The sequence below is a fragment of the Pocillopora verrucosa genome, chromosome 3, assembly GCF_036669915.1.
Source record: "Pocillopora verrucosa isolate sample1 chromosome 3, ASM3666991v2, whole genome shotgun sequence".
NCBI lineage: Eukaryota > Metazoa > Cnidaria > Anthozoa > Scleractinia > Pocilloporidae > Pocillopora > Pocillopora verrucosa.
In genome coordinates this window covers 11,767,126-11,783,562 of record NC_089314.1, presented here as the reverse complement: position 1 = coordinate 11,783,562, position 16,437 = coordinate 11,767,126, and the positions used below count along the sequence as shown (strand labels likewise).

At 37.2% G+C, this 16,437-nt stretch overlaps 1 protein-coding gene across 1 annotated transcript in view; it reads left to right on the top strand.

Moving 5' to 3' along the window:
* The first annotated feature begins 13,510 nt into the window (after positions 1–13,510).
* The window catches only part of LOC131776105 (uncharacterized), a 29,010-nt gene continuing 26,083 nt past the window's right edge, over positions 13,511–16,437 (top strand). Inside the window, exons 1-3 of the mRNA XM_066163492.1 lie at positions 13,511–13,733; positions 15,312–15,403; positions 15,792–15,859. The gene's annotated coding sequence lies outside the window, so the exon portion shown is untranslated. The remainder of the gene's footprint in view (positions 13,734–15,311; positions 15,404–15,791; positions 15,860–16,437) is intronic.

Here is a 16,437-nt window from a genome sequence, read left to right as displayed (position 1 = left end):
ATTCACATATTATGTTATTATATACATTCCTGTTCCTTTTGTAGTTAGGTTGAAGTTTAATTTGCATTTACTTTTAACAAGACGTCAGTACCCTTGGTGATATTTGCAATAAAACCTCTAGAAACCCAGATTTTGTAACAGAAAAAATTCTTCCAACGCAACATGATACATGTCTTGGTATCATTTCTTGTACATGAATTTAGCCAAGGTGAGAAAAACATTTGGGGGCCAAGTGTGGGTAAAGTATGAGCCACTTGTCAACTGAGTATCATCTGACATGCATGTCGGTCAAGAGGCAATGAGTTGCAATGTTTGCCCCGTGGCGATCCCAGAAATCTGTCCGCAAACACAAGGATCCGATTACTGGCAACTCATTCATTGATGTCAGTCAACATGTGAACCAAGTTTTGCTCTACACATCGGCTGATATTCAGTTGTTATGTTGACTGTTAGTGTTAGTCGATATTCGTTCAACAAATGTCTTTAGTACACGAGATCGGTTCCTTTTATCTATATATCCCGTGCGCAAATTTAGAGCCTGACAGAGCCTGAAGACGGCCTTGTTCCGGCCAGATTACCATTCATAGAGCCAGACATCGACATGACATGAGCCACACAAAAAATTTACTGGCTTTAAACTAATGAGCCAAAAAAAATTTACGCTCTTTTCAGGGCCTTGAGAGGTCAGACAAGGCTAACAGGAGCAGGGCAAGAGCAGGACAAGAGCCACACAACGTTGAATACCTTTACACATTTTAAGGCAACATATAATTCACCAATGCGCCTGTTTTCAGAGCCTGGCAATGGACTGCCACGAGCCAGACAAGTACTGTTTTTAAAATGCTTATCTTGACGATAATTACTACCGCTCGAAACTTGCTTTCACTTGGCTGACATAGCATAGTCACGCAACAATCTTTCCGTCGGTTTTCTTGACACAGACGAGTTAGTATGAGTTTTTCGGATTGGAAATATTAAAATTCCATTCTTGGAAACGGGTTAGTTGACGCCCATCGAACGACTATTAAAAAGTACATTTAACTCGGTGTTTCGGGGAAGCTTTGAGTAGTAAAAATTCGCGAGAAACTTCGATTCCTTTCCTAGTATTCAAAGTCTTGAAAGGATGTTAACCTGCCTTAATGTTCTCAGTCTGAAAAGAGAACATGTTGACTATTTCACGGTACTCAAAATGTCACGCTCCTTGGATGTGATTGGAGAATTTTGATATCTTTCGATTGTGGCTACAGTTTTGATTTTACTGAGTCATACATGAACCCTTTTCGGATTTGAGCTTCAAAGTCTGCATTTTATTGCGTTAAAAAGATGGCTTTCATCATTTTCTAGTTTAATGTGCTCGGGTATGTGCTGTTCAACGTGTGAAAACAGGGTTTTGCCTTCACAAATGAAGGGACGGACGGGGACAAGTCTTAAAAACTCTTCTGGGTAAAGGCTTTCCTTGGGGGCACTCGCTGGCTGCGGGAAGGTAACCGGAATCTATTACGGCTGCTGACTATCGTTGAGAGAATGACTAACAACAACAGGGTTGGCTCCAAGGTAGATTTATTCTGCAAGCTCTACTACAATTTTGACCAGAACGGACCTGGCCAGGGCTGGTTCGACCCTGCTCTTCTCTAGTTAAGTCTCTCTTCTCATCTCTTTTCTCACCTAACTGCTAAGCTTTACAGAACAGTCCTATTTAAGCCTAGCTTACATGGATAACGTAATGCCATGAATAATCTAAAGGATCATGTAATCTACTACACTATTGGCTAAGTAGGAATTTCGCCTTTTACAACATTAATTACTTTAAAGAGTTCCGGTGGATAACAGTTACACAAAAGGACATGACAGGTGGCTGTTACAGTTTAACACTAATAATAACTGTTTACAGGTGACTGAAGGAGAACTGGTGGCGTTTACGCTTTGCTGAACTAAGCTTTCTACGTTGAATATTGTATTTTTTTTAAGCGCAAGCATGAAAGAACTCGATAACTAAAAATCCTATCGTTACAAACGATCCTTTTTATAGCAGGTAATTTAGTGTTAACAACTGAGTTGAAAACGTAAATGAGCCACCGTAAAGGGTAAAAAAGCTGACGTTTCGAGCGTTAGCCCTTCGTCAGAGCGGTTGGAGGAATTGTGGGTTGTGTGTGGGTTTATATGCAGAAAGTGGAGTTACGCCATTGGTGGGAATATGGTGACCAGAAAACAGGAATAAATTGGTTGAATGAAATGCGCTCGTTGATTCTGTGGGGATTTAGGGTGCCGATTTGGAAGAAAAATTTTTGTTCTAGTGTTTTACGGCTTTCCGAACTGCCTAGATGTAAGGAAAGGCCGCAAACTGCTATATGCTGTTTAGAATGATTAGGAAGATTAAAGTGTCTAACGACTGGTTTGGATGCGTCCTTGTCATTTCTTTCCACGTCGCGAAGGTGTTCTCGGAATCGGTCACCTAGTCGTCTTCCTGTTTCGCCGATGTATAACTTATTGCAATAAGTGCAAGTTATGCAGTAAATAACATTGGCGGAGGTACACGTAAAGTGATCAGTGATCTTAATGGATCTCTTGGGTCCCGATATTTTCTTGTATCTTTGAGATGAAATGAGTTGTTGGTCCTTCCGTAAGTGGAGTTAATTGTCTCACTTGTAAAGACCGTAAACACACCGAGGAACAACCGTTTTTTAAGCCGGCTAGATAGGCGTTAAGTAAGCCTTTCCCTTTCTCCATTATGAGAGAACATTATCAATATCGCAAAGGCTATAATTTGTCCATCAGTTTAAATAGGGGGTTGAACTAGAGCAATGTGGGTTTAACCAGGCGGGATTGGGATAGAAATGTCCATTTCTTATTGCAGATTTGCTAAATTTAAAACTACTTTTCACTTTACATTGCAGATAATGTAGAAGAGAATAATGCAGAGGGCGCATCATAGATTGAGCGTAAATCGTTAATGGCTACTTGCTTTAGATTCTCGGCGCTGAAAAGGCTTACATACATTAGAACATTATACAGTCACTCTTTGTCGCTACCATTTAATCTGTTAAACTTGGAAGCAAGTCATTTTTTCAGTTAGGATGAGAACCCATTTAGGTAAGTTTGTTTAAGTTTGAGGAAGGCTGAATTCTGAAGTCTGTTTTTGAATGTCTTAAACAATATTATGTTGAGTATTTACTGTGGAAACACAAAAACTGGATACACTCCATTCCTTATTTCATCCCTTTAACCCTGTGATATCTGTTCCTTTTATATTTAGGGCCAGAAAAAAGGAAAAAATAAAATAAAACCAAAGTGAGGACGGCTGCTTGTTTTCAGATATTAATGACAGAAAGTTAATGTCAGTGTTTGAAAGAGACCAAGGAACTACTTTCTACACTTGTATTCAGGCTGACTTGTATTAAAATTGAGGAGTTCTGCCAATGGTTTTCAAAGTTTTCTTTATTCGTTTAGCTATTTTTTTCCTTCGGAAAGTGGTCTTGATTTCCGTAAGAGAAACAGGAATTGAGGGAGCAAACAATTGCTTGTATTTACCAGCTGAGCATCTGTCTATATGAAATGATTTGAGACCTTGGTTTTTTCACTTTGTTTTATTTACAGCTCTTAGGAGTTGTTAAACAATGTTATACTTTAAAGCTGAAGCTTCTTTCTGATGCAGAAAAAGCTAAATTTCAAAGAAAATGTTGGATGTCTCTGGATGCCCTGAAAAAACTTTTGATACCCAAGTATTCCCTAAGAGAGAGCTTCTCGAAAAGTATTTGGGAGTTTTGTCGAAAGAAGGTTAGCATAAATCCGTAATTTTCTTTTAATTGATTAACTCAGTGGTTTAGTTTTCAGTTTAGGTTTTGAAAAAAAATAAAGGAAAGACACTGCAGAATTTTTTTTCCATTAAACTTCCTTTTTTACACAGATTTTTGTTTTCTCCCACATAAACAGAAGTTACTAGGAACATTGTTGGTTAGAAAAGAAATAACCGAGGGCTTACTTGAAAAGTAGTAGAGAAAGAATGTTCCAGCTGTAAGAGAGATACTGGTTCAAATTTCGTTGGTAGAGATTCTCTAATGTAAATGTAAATGCGGTTACTTTGATCAAACTATTTTTATCCGACTCTATGCAGAGAACTTCTTGTTAATCAGCTTGTATGAAAATAACATACATCCATCTGAATCAAGTTCGCCCTAACTAGGATTGAGTCTCTACATTTTTTTTTTACATGAACTGACTAAGCAGACTGCAAAGCTGATGAGCTGCTGAACCACAAAAATATCGCATTATTTCAAATGCTCACAAATAATGTGCACTTATACAGTTTCCTTAGTTTGAAAATGATTACTAGCAGTGGATGAGCCACTAAGTAAATATTAATAACCTTTAAAGAGGAGACATCAGCAGTTCCTTGTTCTCAAATGAACTTCTGAACCTTTGTCTTAAAAGTTACCCTGTATTCTCTGGGTGGTCTTGTCAGGTATGTGCTCCTGTAGGGCTGTAGGAAAGGTGGTCACTTAATAATATTTTGTTTATCATATGATATAAGGTACATTTCTTGAACACTTAACCTTATATCTCTGTAATTAGAAAATCAGCATAAGCCCCAGCATGGATGTAATTGGAAGATATCTAAATTTTGGTGAGCCTTGTGATGTTAGCCTACAAGGAACGTTCCTTAATGTAAAAGTTGTCTTTAAAATGACTCAGTCAATAAATATTCTTGGCCTAATTCCTCTTTATATAAAATGTAACAGTGTTAAACAAGTTTGATTTCAGGTGTATGTTGTTTAACAAGATGATTTTCAGTGTTGGTTTGTGATTTATCACAGGATCTAAAAAAAATGGATGTAGCACATTAGCAGATCAAAGACTTGCAAAAATGTTAAATACAGAGTTTGGAGTAATTGGGAATGGAAACACACCTACAAGTATTTCTGAGTTATTGACAGCACTTGATTTTAACTATAATTTAAGTGGTGATGCTATTTTAAAATTACATAAAGTAAAATCTAAAAAATACGGGATCAAGTTATGGAGATATCAGGCTGCCCCACTATGGAACACTATTCCTAATAATTTAAGAAATATCGATGGCTACTGCAGTTTTAAACGTGGACTCAAGGAGCTCGACCTTGCAAGTTTATAGTCTCTTATTTGCAATTTAACTTAGTTTTTTTTTTCAATTTTTTAGTACTATAGTTCTATAATTTTATGTAGCTCCATATACAATATCATTTTAAACACTTTCATATAGTTGTAAGTTTATAGACCTTATTCGCATATTAAACCAGTTCTTATACGTTTAATAGTTCTATAATGTTATGCAGTTCCATAATACTATATCATTTTAAACACTTTTATATGGCTTTTAGGTTTATTTATTTATCTTTTCTTTCGTGACTTACCTGTAAACTAGCTTTATATAGCTAAGTGTCAGCCACGTTAATAAAGTGAGGTATGGTATGGTATGGTATGGTATGGTATGGTATGGTATGGTATGGTATGGTATGGTATGGTATGGTATGGTATGGTATGGTATGGTATGGTATGGTATGGTATGGTATGGTATGGTATGGTATGGTATGGTATGGTATGGTATGGTATCACAAAGGGAATGTCAAACCTGAAGAAGAATGGCCAACAGATGAATACTGGAGAGAGCATTGGAGCAACTTGCATGGATCAGAAGAAGAGCCAGATCCTGGGTCATTTAGTGACTCAGGTGACGAGCAGGAGCCTGGGTCCTGCCTGGAAACGTTACTGACCAGGACTGGCTCAGTAGACTGCCTGAAACTAAGGAAACTTACACTTGTCAGAACTGGCTGGCCAGACCAGTCCATCCATTGAAAGAATTCCTTCAAATTTTTTCAGTTAGAGAAGTCAATACCTAAGTTGTATTCACTATTTTTTATCTATTTTTACCTGATTAAACAAAGCACCTTGCAAGATGATTGGTTGGTCTGGTAGGTTTCTGACCAATAGTAAGAGACTTCAGTGATTTGATCAAATGAACAAACAATCAACAGTTGGATAAAAAATGAGGAAATGTATTTTTAGAATCTCTCAGCATAGGGTAAATTGGTACTTTGACTAACTTGGGAATTCCCTTCCAAAACATCAGTAAGGATATGTGGGATGTTTCTTTGGAGTCAGAGTGTCTAGTCCTTGAAGCTGATTGTTGGATTTGGATATATTTTGATTTTAGACTATTTTTCGATGTCCACTATTGTTGGTTGTAGTTTGATTTACAGCTTTGAGCTTCAAAATTTGGTTTTCATGTTATTGATTTAGAGACTGGGGTAGTTTTTTCAATTTTTAGTTTAGTTTCCTTGGTTATGTACTGCCCAGACAATTAATTACTTCATAAGGCTGACTGTGCAGATAATTCTCTCATTTCTTTCGGTACATATGAAATAATTCCTCAATGCAGCCATTCTTCATAAAATTAGAGATATTTTAATGTGGCAAAGGGCAAAACGTTAATTATAGATTGAAGTCCTCACATGCAAAAAACGAATTTAGCTGTTTTTTAATACAGGACAGGCTTCTGCTTGCCTAAAGTACTAAACATTCCATTTCAGATTAATGTAAATAATGCATTGTGGTTGACATTCGGTCATCAGACCTTTTAAAACTCTGTTGAGTTTGGCGAAAGAAGGGAGACTGTGTTTGACAAGTGTTTCCTTAACTCTGAAATGTAAAATATTTTAACTCAGTATTGGTTGTACTCTTTAAACTGTGACAGTTAAGTTATAGTTATATTAAATCTTTCTTATTTAAGAAGCTGGAATTGTTCCTGAGGTGACATGTGTTATTGTGGCTACACACTGTGCACATTGTGAGATACTAACCCTATCTACTGATTTTTATATATTGAATCATTAAGGCTGATTTTTCGGTGATAAGTTTAAGTACTCTGTTTTGCAACTGTACATGGTGAACTAATCTCATTTTTATTAAAGTAGAATGAACAGAACCTCTGTGAGTCCTGTGATGTCAACAAAGGTCTTCACGGCAAACCAATTGGACCATTAGGATTAGGTTTCTTCCACACTGTTGTGACTGGCTGCTCCAAATTTAATTGAATAAGCGCCTTCCCTCAACTAGTGCCCGCCCCAGGTAGCTATGTCAAACAAGTGCTTTTCATGAATAAGCGCCCCCCCCCCCTCTTTCCTCACTTTATTGAAAAATACAGATACAAGGAAAACCTTTTTTTATTACCATTTTATTTATAACTTTTAATCCTTCAACTATAGAGGAATCATTACCATGATTACAGGTTGATAATTTCTCAATAAGTGGCCCCCTCGATTAATCGACTCCTCCCAAAAAGCGCCTCTTCTTTTCTTCGAAGTATTAAATAAGCGCGGAAATAAGGTATTTAATCTTCGGGTGGTAGAGGACGATCTTTCAAAAGATATTCCTAGTGCCATATTCAACAATAAAACCTTTTATACTGAGACAACATTGTTTATTATTTCCTAACGGAGGTAGGCAACCCTTACATTTTAACTGCATGCTATCGATGGACTGAGATATTAACAGAATAACAGACCCAGTGATGATAGGTTCTTTTCCGACGCTAAGTGGAAGATCAAATTTGAAAATGATAGAGCTGCACTTTAATTGAAAACTAAAACTTGACAATCGGCCAAACAATTTGCCAACCAAAACCATGCACGAAAACGGATGGATATGTGCGGAGCTTCATCGAAATGTGTTATAAAGGTTTAGGAATGTGATCGGGAGGAAATTAGTTTTTCATTAATTTGAAATTCGAAGGGAACCGACCACATGTAAGTCGTATTATGAATGTGGAATAAAAATTATTCAGGGTGAGGTCTTTTTGTTTTTTTTCCTTTGAACTCCCGGCTTTTGCGATGGCTATTTAGTTTTTTCACTCGACTCACTATCACAGTTTCATAATAGAATTATTTATGTAAAGGTTGGCTAAACTTTACATTTGCATTTTTTTTTCTTTCATAAAAAACTTTATTTAATCACGGGCAATTCATCAGCTATTTACAAAAGGTTTAAGACTATTAAATATTAATCATATTAATTACGCCATATTGCTGCTTTTCATGAATGCCGTGCCTTAGAGAGCTTTTCTGATTTCTCGTTTCAACGACCCGAAGGATTCCGCGCATCTGGCCTCGCAAGAAAGGCCATTGCACAATGTGGCGCCACTATAGCTAAAACTATTTTTGAAATAAATTGTACGTGGTATTTGAGCATTAAGTTTGTTCTCGGGGTCCCCCGGGTTGTAGCTTATATTGTGTTCAGAGAATTTCGAAGTTCATCAGTCTGGAGTTAGCCCATGTGTTAGAAGTAATTTCCTAACACTCGCCGTTCGGTTTCTTTTTTCTTTTATTCTCTCTTTTATTACGCAAGTTGATACAACGGGGACTAGCTCTGGTCTCTTTCTGCCTTAAATTTCTTAGTCCTACGGTCAAGGTTGAGCGAGACAAATACAAGATTGACAATATAAAAATTATAATAAACTTACCGACAGAATTAAAATCGTACTTGAAAAGCAGAAAATAGTCCTTGAAGACTGCTACATATCAGTAGAATAAAAAGAAAATTCGGAGAAGAAAGGGCGTACCCAAGGTACCGCCCCTAAAAGAGCCACGTGCTAGCCGTATAAGTTAAAATTTAAAAACTATTTTCCGGATAGGGAATTCGACATGGATTTAGCCTAGAAACGAGAGTAGTAAAGAAGTAAAAGTATAAAGGAGGGTTATTTCTAGGAAATTTCTGCACGGCATCAATTTTTCTAAGGTAGAGTCATTTTCTTAGTAATTAATCATCTTTTAGCAACATAATGGAAATATACCAATATCTAGCCGCAAACCGCAGTTTACGCAAAAACATCTGTCTCCATGTCAAATTCGCGATCACAATAAAGAAAAAGGTGACCAAACTCTTCCTGCAGGGTAAGATCGCCAAAAGGAATAAGAAATGATCAACTGGCTTGTTATAATTTTCGCTGAATGGCTTATGCTAATATATTATTTCCATTCATTTTCCACGTTCAAATAAGTCAAAAAACACCTATAATGAAAATTCTTGCTAGATGCCAATTTCGTCTTTTAACACATGTAGGCATTTGACAACCATGGTGGCCTTTTGGAGGTCAATTGCAGATTTTTCCACCCCAAAATTTCTAACAATTGGCCCACGTCAGCGTTATAATTTAAAAATGTCAGTACGCGAGCTGCTCTATTATGCAATTTTTTGTGCTTGTCCTGTAAAGTTACCCCACAGGTTCCCCAAACGGTACTACAGTAGTCAAAGTGAGGTTGTATTAAAGCTTGGTATATAAGATGCAAGGTCGCTTGGGGAACCAGGTGTCTAACACGTATCATGGCCCCGATTCCACGAGCGATCTTTTTGGTTAGTTTTTTTGATGTGGCAACTCCAGCTGAGTTTGTCGTCAATTGTTTCGCCAAGTGATTTCGTAGTTAAAACCTGTTCCACCCGAATACCGTCCATTGAGACTGTTGCGGGAGCAGTAAGGGTATTTAGCCTTGGGCCAGATCTTATCAGCATAAACTCGGTTTTAGTAAGTTTGTTTGCGTTTAACTAAGTATGCACATGCAATAAGTCCTCACTAAGACGTGATTCAATGTTGCCTACATCACTATCTGCATATATGAGATGTATGTCACCGGCGAACATACTCGGTTCACAGTTTGACAATCAATTTGGAAGGTAATTTATGCAGGATAAGAGTAACAGTGCGTCAAGGATGGTCCCTGCCCCCCTCCCCCCCTCCCCCTTAGGTACACGGCTGTCAGATAAGGACCAACCAACTGAGCATTGTCTTGTGCAGTTCTCCAAATACGACAGCAACCATTTTAATCAATTCCCTGATATACCATAATGTTGTGGTCAACGGGATCCAAAGCTTTCTTCAGATCTAGAAAAATAACCCCGTTGATTTTCTAAATGTCTATATTATATGCCCAGGAGTCAGTTGCCTCAAGCAAAGCTGTAACAGTTGAGTGAATAGCACGAAAACAAGACTGATGTTTGCATAGTTTATCTTACTCCTCTAAATGGGCATATAATTGTTCGTTTAATATTCTCTCCAATACCCCGACCACAACTGGGATAACCGTGACCGGACGGAGACCGTTGACGTTGTCTCGATCGTCTTGCTTGAAAAGGGGTGTGACTCTAACAGATTTCTAGTCTTCTGGGAGTTTACCCTGTCTGAAAGAGTGATTAAAAAGATCACATATAGGCACACAAATGAGGTCAGTGCACTCCCGAATAAGTCTCACAGATAATCTGTCTACGCTAGTTGGCTTTGAATTTCTTATTTTGTTCATAAATGAAAATACTTTGTTTGCATTGGTTGGAGGGAGATAAGAGCTAGGAACTTGTTCAAAATACGAACGTGTGTAAATAAGATCTATAGTATATTAAAGTTCACACGGCAACCAGGTGGACAATCAGACATAGTTTGATGCTGCTCTGGTTTGCAGATTTATGAATGTAACCGAACAAGGTACAATTCATAGACCCAACGTTTCGACACTCCTGTCTAGTGCCTTCATCAGGGGTGATCTAAAACGCTGCAACAAGAGGTCCTTTTATATGATCACTAATTAGTGGCCTTTTTTTTCTGACGAGGTCTATGTGTCGAAACGTTGGGTCTATGAGTTGTAACTTCTTCGGTTACATTCATTAAATCTGCAAACCAGAGCAACATCAAACTATGTCTGAAGATCTATAGTAATTACAGCTGACAAATAATATCATTCCATTTTAAGACAATTCAGTAAATATATAAAAACTAGCAATAAATACATAAAATATGAAAAGCTAACTCCTAAACTAAACAAAACTATAAGATAGCTAAAAACATGACAAGAAGACTGTAAGACACCTTCCAAAATGCTACAATCTTGCAATTTACTTTTGAAGTCATTTACATCCCTCGAAACACGTACTTGAGAGGGCAAACTGTTCCAAAACTTAGTGCATAAATAAGAGAAAGAATGTTTTTTTGAAATTTAAGATTAAAATTAGGTAACTCCAAAGTCGAGCCTTCACCTCTTAGCCCATAGGGTGTATGTCTGTATTTCAAAAGGTTCCCACGATAAGGAGGTCCCATACCACTAAAGCATTTAAAAAGAAGTATGAGCGCCTGATTTAAGCGCTTACAATGTAAGGATTTCATGCCAGCCGTAGTGAGCAGCTCGTTGTATGCTATTAACTTATTATGCCAAATTAATGTTCTCAATGTGTAACAGTTGCCATCTTCGAGACGGTTGCGTTCACCTTTACCTTAGCCTGTTATAATCTAGAAGTGGTAAAATAAATGCTTTATCTAGATTTATCATAGCGTCATGAGGCAGAAAAAGCCTCATTCTTCTCAGCGCAGAGGCCTTTGGTTAGCCCTTCTTTAGTTGATCTGATATGTGTTTTTTATTGGATAGGTGCCAATCTAGGGTAACTCCAAGGATCTTAATAGATTTGAAAAGTTCTATTTCAGTTAACATCATTAAGAAATAAAGAATAAACATAGTCACAGGGTCCGACGGATGATGCTTGAGTCTTAATACTGTTCACTGTTAAGTGGTTAGAAATCAAACCACAACGGAAGAGTTTGAAGATCTTTGTAAATTTAAAATTTCAGGATGGTAGGAGATACATCTGAGAGGTAGGCAGTCGTGCTATCGGCGTACAGCCGCAATGAGACACTAGGTACACAATTCAAGTCATTAATGAAGATATTGGAGAGCAGGGGCCCTAAAAATGAACCTTGAGGGACACCAGTTTTAATTGATTTGAAGTTAGAGCATAAACCCGCTACACTGACACATTGTTGACAGCCCAGCAGGTAAGAGGATATCATTTCCAAGGTATATGGAGAGAAGCCATAGGCCTTCCGTTTCGCGAGCAAAAGGCGGTGGTTAACTGCGTCTAACGCTATGCTCAGGTCTACAGCGACCGCCGCTACAGCTTCCCTGTTGTCAATGCTGTTCTTCCAATCTTCAGTCATTTGTAGCAATGCAGTGTAGCAAGAATGGGTTTTAATAAAACCAGATAGGTTAGAGGACAAAACGTTGTGAAATATGTTCCGACCAAAGCTGATCATAAATAATTTTCTCAAACACCTTCGACAGTGTAGTTAAGATTGAGACAGGACGATAGTTTGCTTTATCTGTGCCAGTCCCTCGTTTTAAGACTGTTCAGTGAGGCGCACTTGCTTCCATTCAGAAGGCAATAATTGATTCTTTATGCAGTATTTAGTCACCTCTTCGGTAAGAACTGGGAATCCCAAACTTACATTTTGTCGGAAACAATACCACTGGATTGAACGAGGATGACATCATATATGTTTTTACCAGAATTGGTAGGCAGACAGGACTTAACTTTTCTCCAGAACTCGCGAGTGTAAAGCACTCAAGGATGCGTCACAGAACTATATGTTCTGTGGCAGCCGAGTTCGGGTAGTTTGTTTAGTTCGTCGGTTCTGAGATGAGTCACTGGAGTCACATGATAAACATCAGCAATACTCATCAGTTTAAGTGTGTTGTTGTCACATCGTAGAGAAGTCATATTACAGTTAAGATCTCCCTTTACGAAATACTCTACATTTTCACTGTCAAGTTTCCCAATTAGAGATTCGAAAGGCGAAACTGATACCCATATCAGCGTCTGGTGGCCTATACCACATGAGAACTATAAAATCGGTTTTGATTTACTGGGGACTTGGAATCTCCAAGCAGAGATTTTATAGGAAATCCATTTGAAGGTTTTTCTGAAAAATAAAATTTATTGAGTATTTTGGGTGGAGTCTGCACCCCCAAAGTAGAACATCATTTCAATCTAAAGGCGTTCGTTACCTTCGAAATTAAGGTGAAGTTCTCCTTTGTTAAGACCATTGTACGTGATGTTTTGATGCCGAATTAATTTCCACTTGTTCTGGTGACAAAACTTTATCAAGTACTTGTTCGCTATGATGAATGCTTGATTGAGTTTTCCTCCTCGGCAAGCAAGTTTTTTAACAATAGGCATGGTTTGATAGTAGCCTCGTTTTAGTTTTAACTTAAGTGGGGCTACTAGGTGGCAGATATTAAAGAAGACTTGGTTCCTTGGACCGTGTGATTTCTTCCTAATTAAACAAGTTCTAATTGTGGCATCGTAGCTGCTTTCGATCTGTTGAGCCACGTCGACAATAGACTCTGCAACCTCTTCTGATCTCTTCTTGTTTCCTAGACCTAAGATCGTTGGTGTGCGAGAATTGTGCGGTTGTGACGGTCATAAAACACAATGTTAGGCGCATTTTCCGCTCACATTTTATCATAACGTATGAAAGACTTAGTCGGTAATCAAGCTTACTCCCCAAAGGCGGTAACTAACAGGAAATCATTCCCCTCCTCCCTCGCCCCGACAAATAGATCGCGTGACTTGCGAATTATTTTGCCAGTCACGCAAACATCACTTCTCCCCAGATGCTTCGAATAAAGGTCCCAGTGAGTGATGGGAATGATGGAAATATGCTTTGCGAAGCACATTCGAGAAACCATACGCGGAATAGCTCTAATTGTCGTGCTTGTTCTGACTTTTAATTGTAATAAGACTTACTTGGAATTTTAAAGATAAACCAGTGCACCGAAAATGATGTAAGTGTAAACTTGACTCGTTTTCGGTTAAAAATTTGGATCAGTTACAGCAACATCAACGATCTTCACTTCCGCGTCGATCGATCGGAGAACGCGAATATCAAGGTCAGCTAGTCTATAACTGATAATCTGTAATTTATGTTTATTGAAAATTCAGGTCTCATTTCTTGAACAACTTTAAGTTTTATCAGCCATTGTGAGCTACTCGTTTTTTCATTCGATAGCAAGATTTTCTCTGTGATATCTTGAAACAAATCACGTTTCTTTTGTAGTGACGTTGAAGTTTAACGACTGTGAATATGTGAAAGTCATATATTTGAATAGTGGATAAAAGACGTGAATGTGAAAGCGAACTTCGCAGTAATGAACACTACTTGAGCAGTAGTAAAAATAAGGCCTGTCTTTAGCCTTTACCCTCAATGAAATTTGCGAACTTCTTGCACCTAATCTTTTTCCAGAAAAAAAGTATTTCAACCCTCTGTATCATTTCTTCTTGTACATGATTGTCGTTTAACCTGAAAATCAGCTTCTTTGCAACTAAAGACGGGAAGTGTTTGAAGGGATTTCGGACTCAAAGAGAATTCGTCAAAGCAGGTGAAATAAACAGCCTTTGAAATGAGCTATTTACTGCCGCTCCAGCCGATCAATCAAACTTGCATTTTCATGACTTCCAAAGCAATGGTCATAAACATACCAAATTAAGTTACCATTATTGGATTAAACTCACAGTGCATGGATCAAAAATACAAAATGATTTGCTTCACTTCCTGCCCTAGTTATAAACTCTTTTGCTTGATCAGGACAATAACAAAAAACTAGCACCAACCCAAGCTAATGAACAAAACTCATCTGTAAATTAAGTGGATTGAGAGTGAGGTGTACTGATCAATTTGCTTCAATGTTCAGAAAACAGAATATAAATGCAAAACTTTGATTTTCAGATAAAAATTATTTTCCAATAGTACACCATTTACATGCATTATAGAGAAAACTAAAACATACTACAAAAAGCTTCATGAGGATCAGCCATCAAGTCTGAAAATGTAAATTACCTCAATACACAGTTTTTTGTTAGTTAGTGGTATTAAATTATCAGTGGAATTGTGATTGGTAATGAACCATTTCAGGCTATGTAACAGCTGGGGGCAACAAAACCACACTAGGGGTGACAGGATTATACTTGAGGGTAACGTAACATGTAACTCTCAATGTGAGGTTATGTGTCTGGGACAGTGGGTAGATAGTGACCTGAATTTCATTCCTGTTTTGTGTTTGAAGCAGAAGAAATTACTGAGACTTTGCATTGGCAGACTAATGCATTTAAACCTTAATTGTTCATGTAACTCCCATATCTCCCTATGAGCAATGGTGAAATCTGTAGCAACAAAAAACAATGCAGGAAGTTAAAGCACCAAATTAACTTACTTCATTGTTATTCAAGGTGTACACTGACATGTCATCATGATAAACTTCGAGTTTTTACATGTAGAATAAAGTTGCAAATCAAAGTTTGAAATACCAGTGTACAAGATCGTCAAAACATCAGTCATAACTTTAATTGTGCTTCTACCAGCTCTTTAGGATAATTTATAATAACCAGAGCAAAGCCAATGTGTACTTTGTTTAAAAGTTCAGCACTACAATAATCAATACTCTAAAAACAAATGTATTATTTCTGGGCAGATTTAAAGAGGAATGACAAGGATCATTACTCAGATTGATCTCAACTTACTGAAATTGAACTAGAAGCAAAACTTATATCTAACTCGGCTGAGGTCAGTCCAATTTCCTGCCAGTAATTTTGACATAAAAAGAATACAAAGCTTGTACATTTTAGGTTTGATGTTTAATTATTTATATTTTATGTTTGATTTAGTTTTTTTGACTTTTAAGACTTGTTTTGTATTAAATGTCATGATAATGTAAATTTGTGAATATCACTTGGAGGTACATTGTACCAATTACCTGGAAATGATGATGATTGATGTTAAAATAAACTATATAAGCACAGATTACATGTAATTATATTGTGAACCTTGACATTTGAGGGAAAATTTATGAAATACACAAATTTTGGTAAGCTGGTTTATAAAGTAAAATCTTAAGGATTATCAGGCATGTTTTCTGTGCTAAATGATGTGTCAAAATAATTTTTATTTCCAGCAGACAACTGTCTAAAAAGGCAACAGGATCTGAGTTTCTGAATACAGGAATAACTTTTTGCAGCATGGGTGAGTTTTATAATGTCTTAAGATGTGGACTGAGCTGGATAACATTGTAACTTCCCAGTGTTGGTTATTTTATGATTGTGGGTCTGTTTTGTTTTGAGTGGGTTAATTGCTCCAACATGAATCTTTTACACCCTAACATCAGTCTCTGTATTCTCCATACTGTTCTCTATACATTTCCCAAGGTGTAGATAAAGAGAATTTGTTCAAGAATCAAGAGCCTCTTTAGCTGGTCATCATTTCCTTAACCCTTTACACCCTAACATCAGTCTGCAAATTCTCCATACTGTTCTCTGAACATTTTCTATAGTACCTAGAAGAAAAATTTGTCTAATAATCAAGAGCTTGTTCAGTTTGTGATCATTTCCTTTATTCTCACAACCACAATATTTGATCCAAGGCTGGTACTGTTAGGAGAAATGAGATACTTATAACTCTTAGGGGTTAAAGGGTTAATTCTAATGTGACCTTAATGTGTGATTTAGGAGTGATATTTTAAGGAGAAATTAGATGCTAGTCACTCTTAAATGCCAAAGGGTTAAGTTTTATCTAAAAGAGTCACAACTGTTTACAGTTTACTT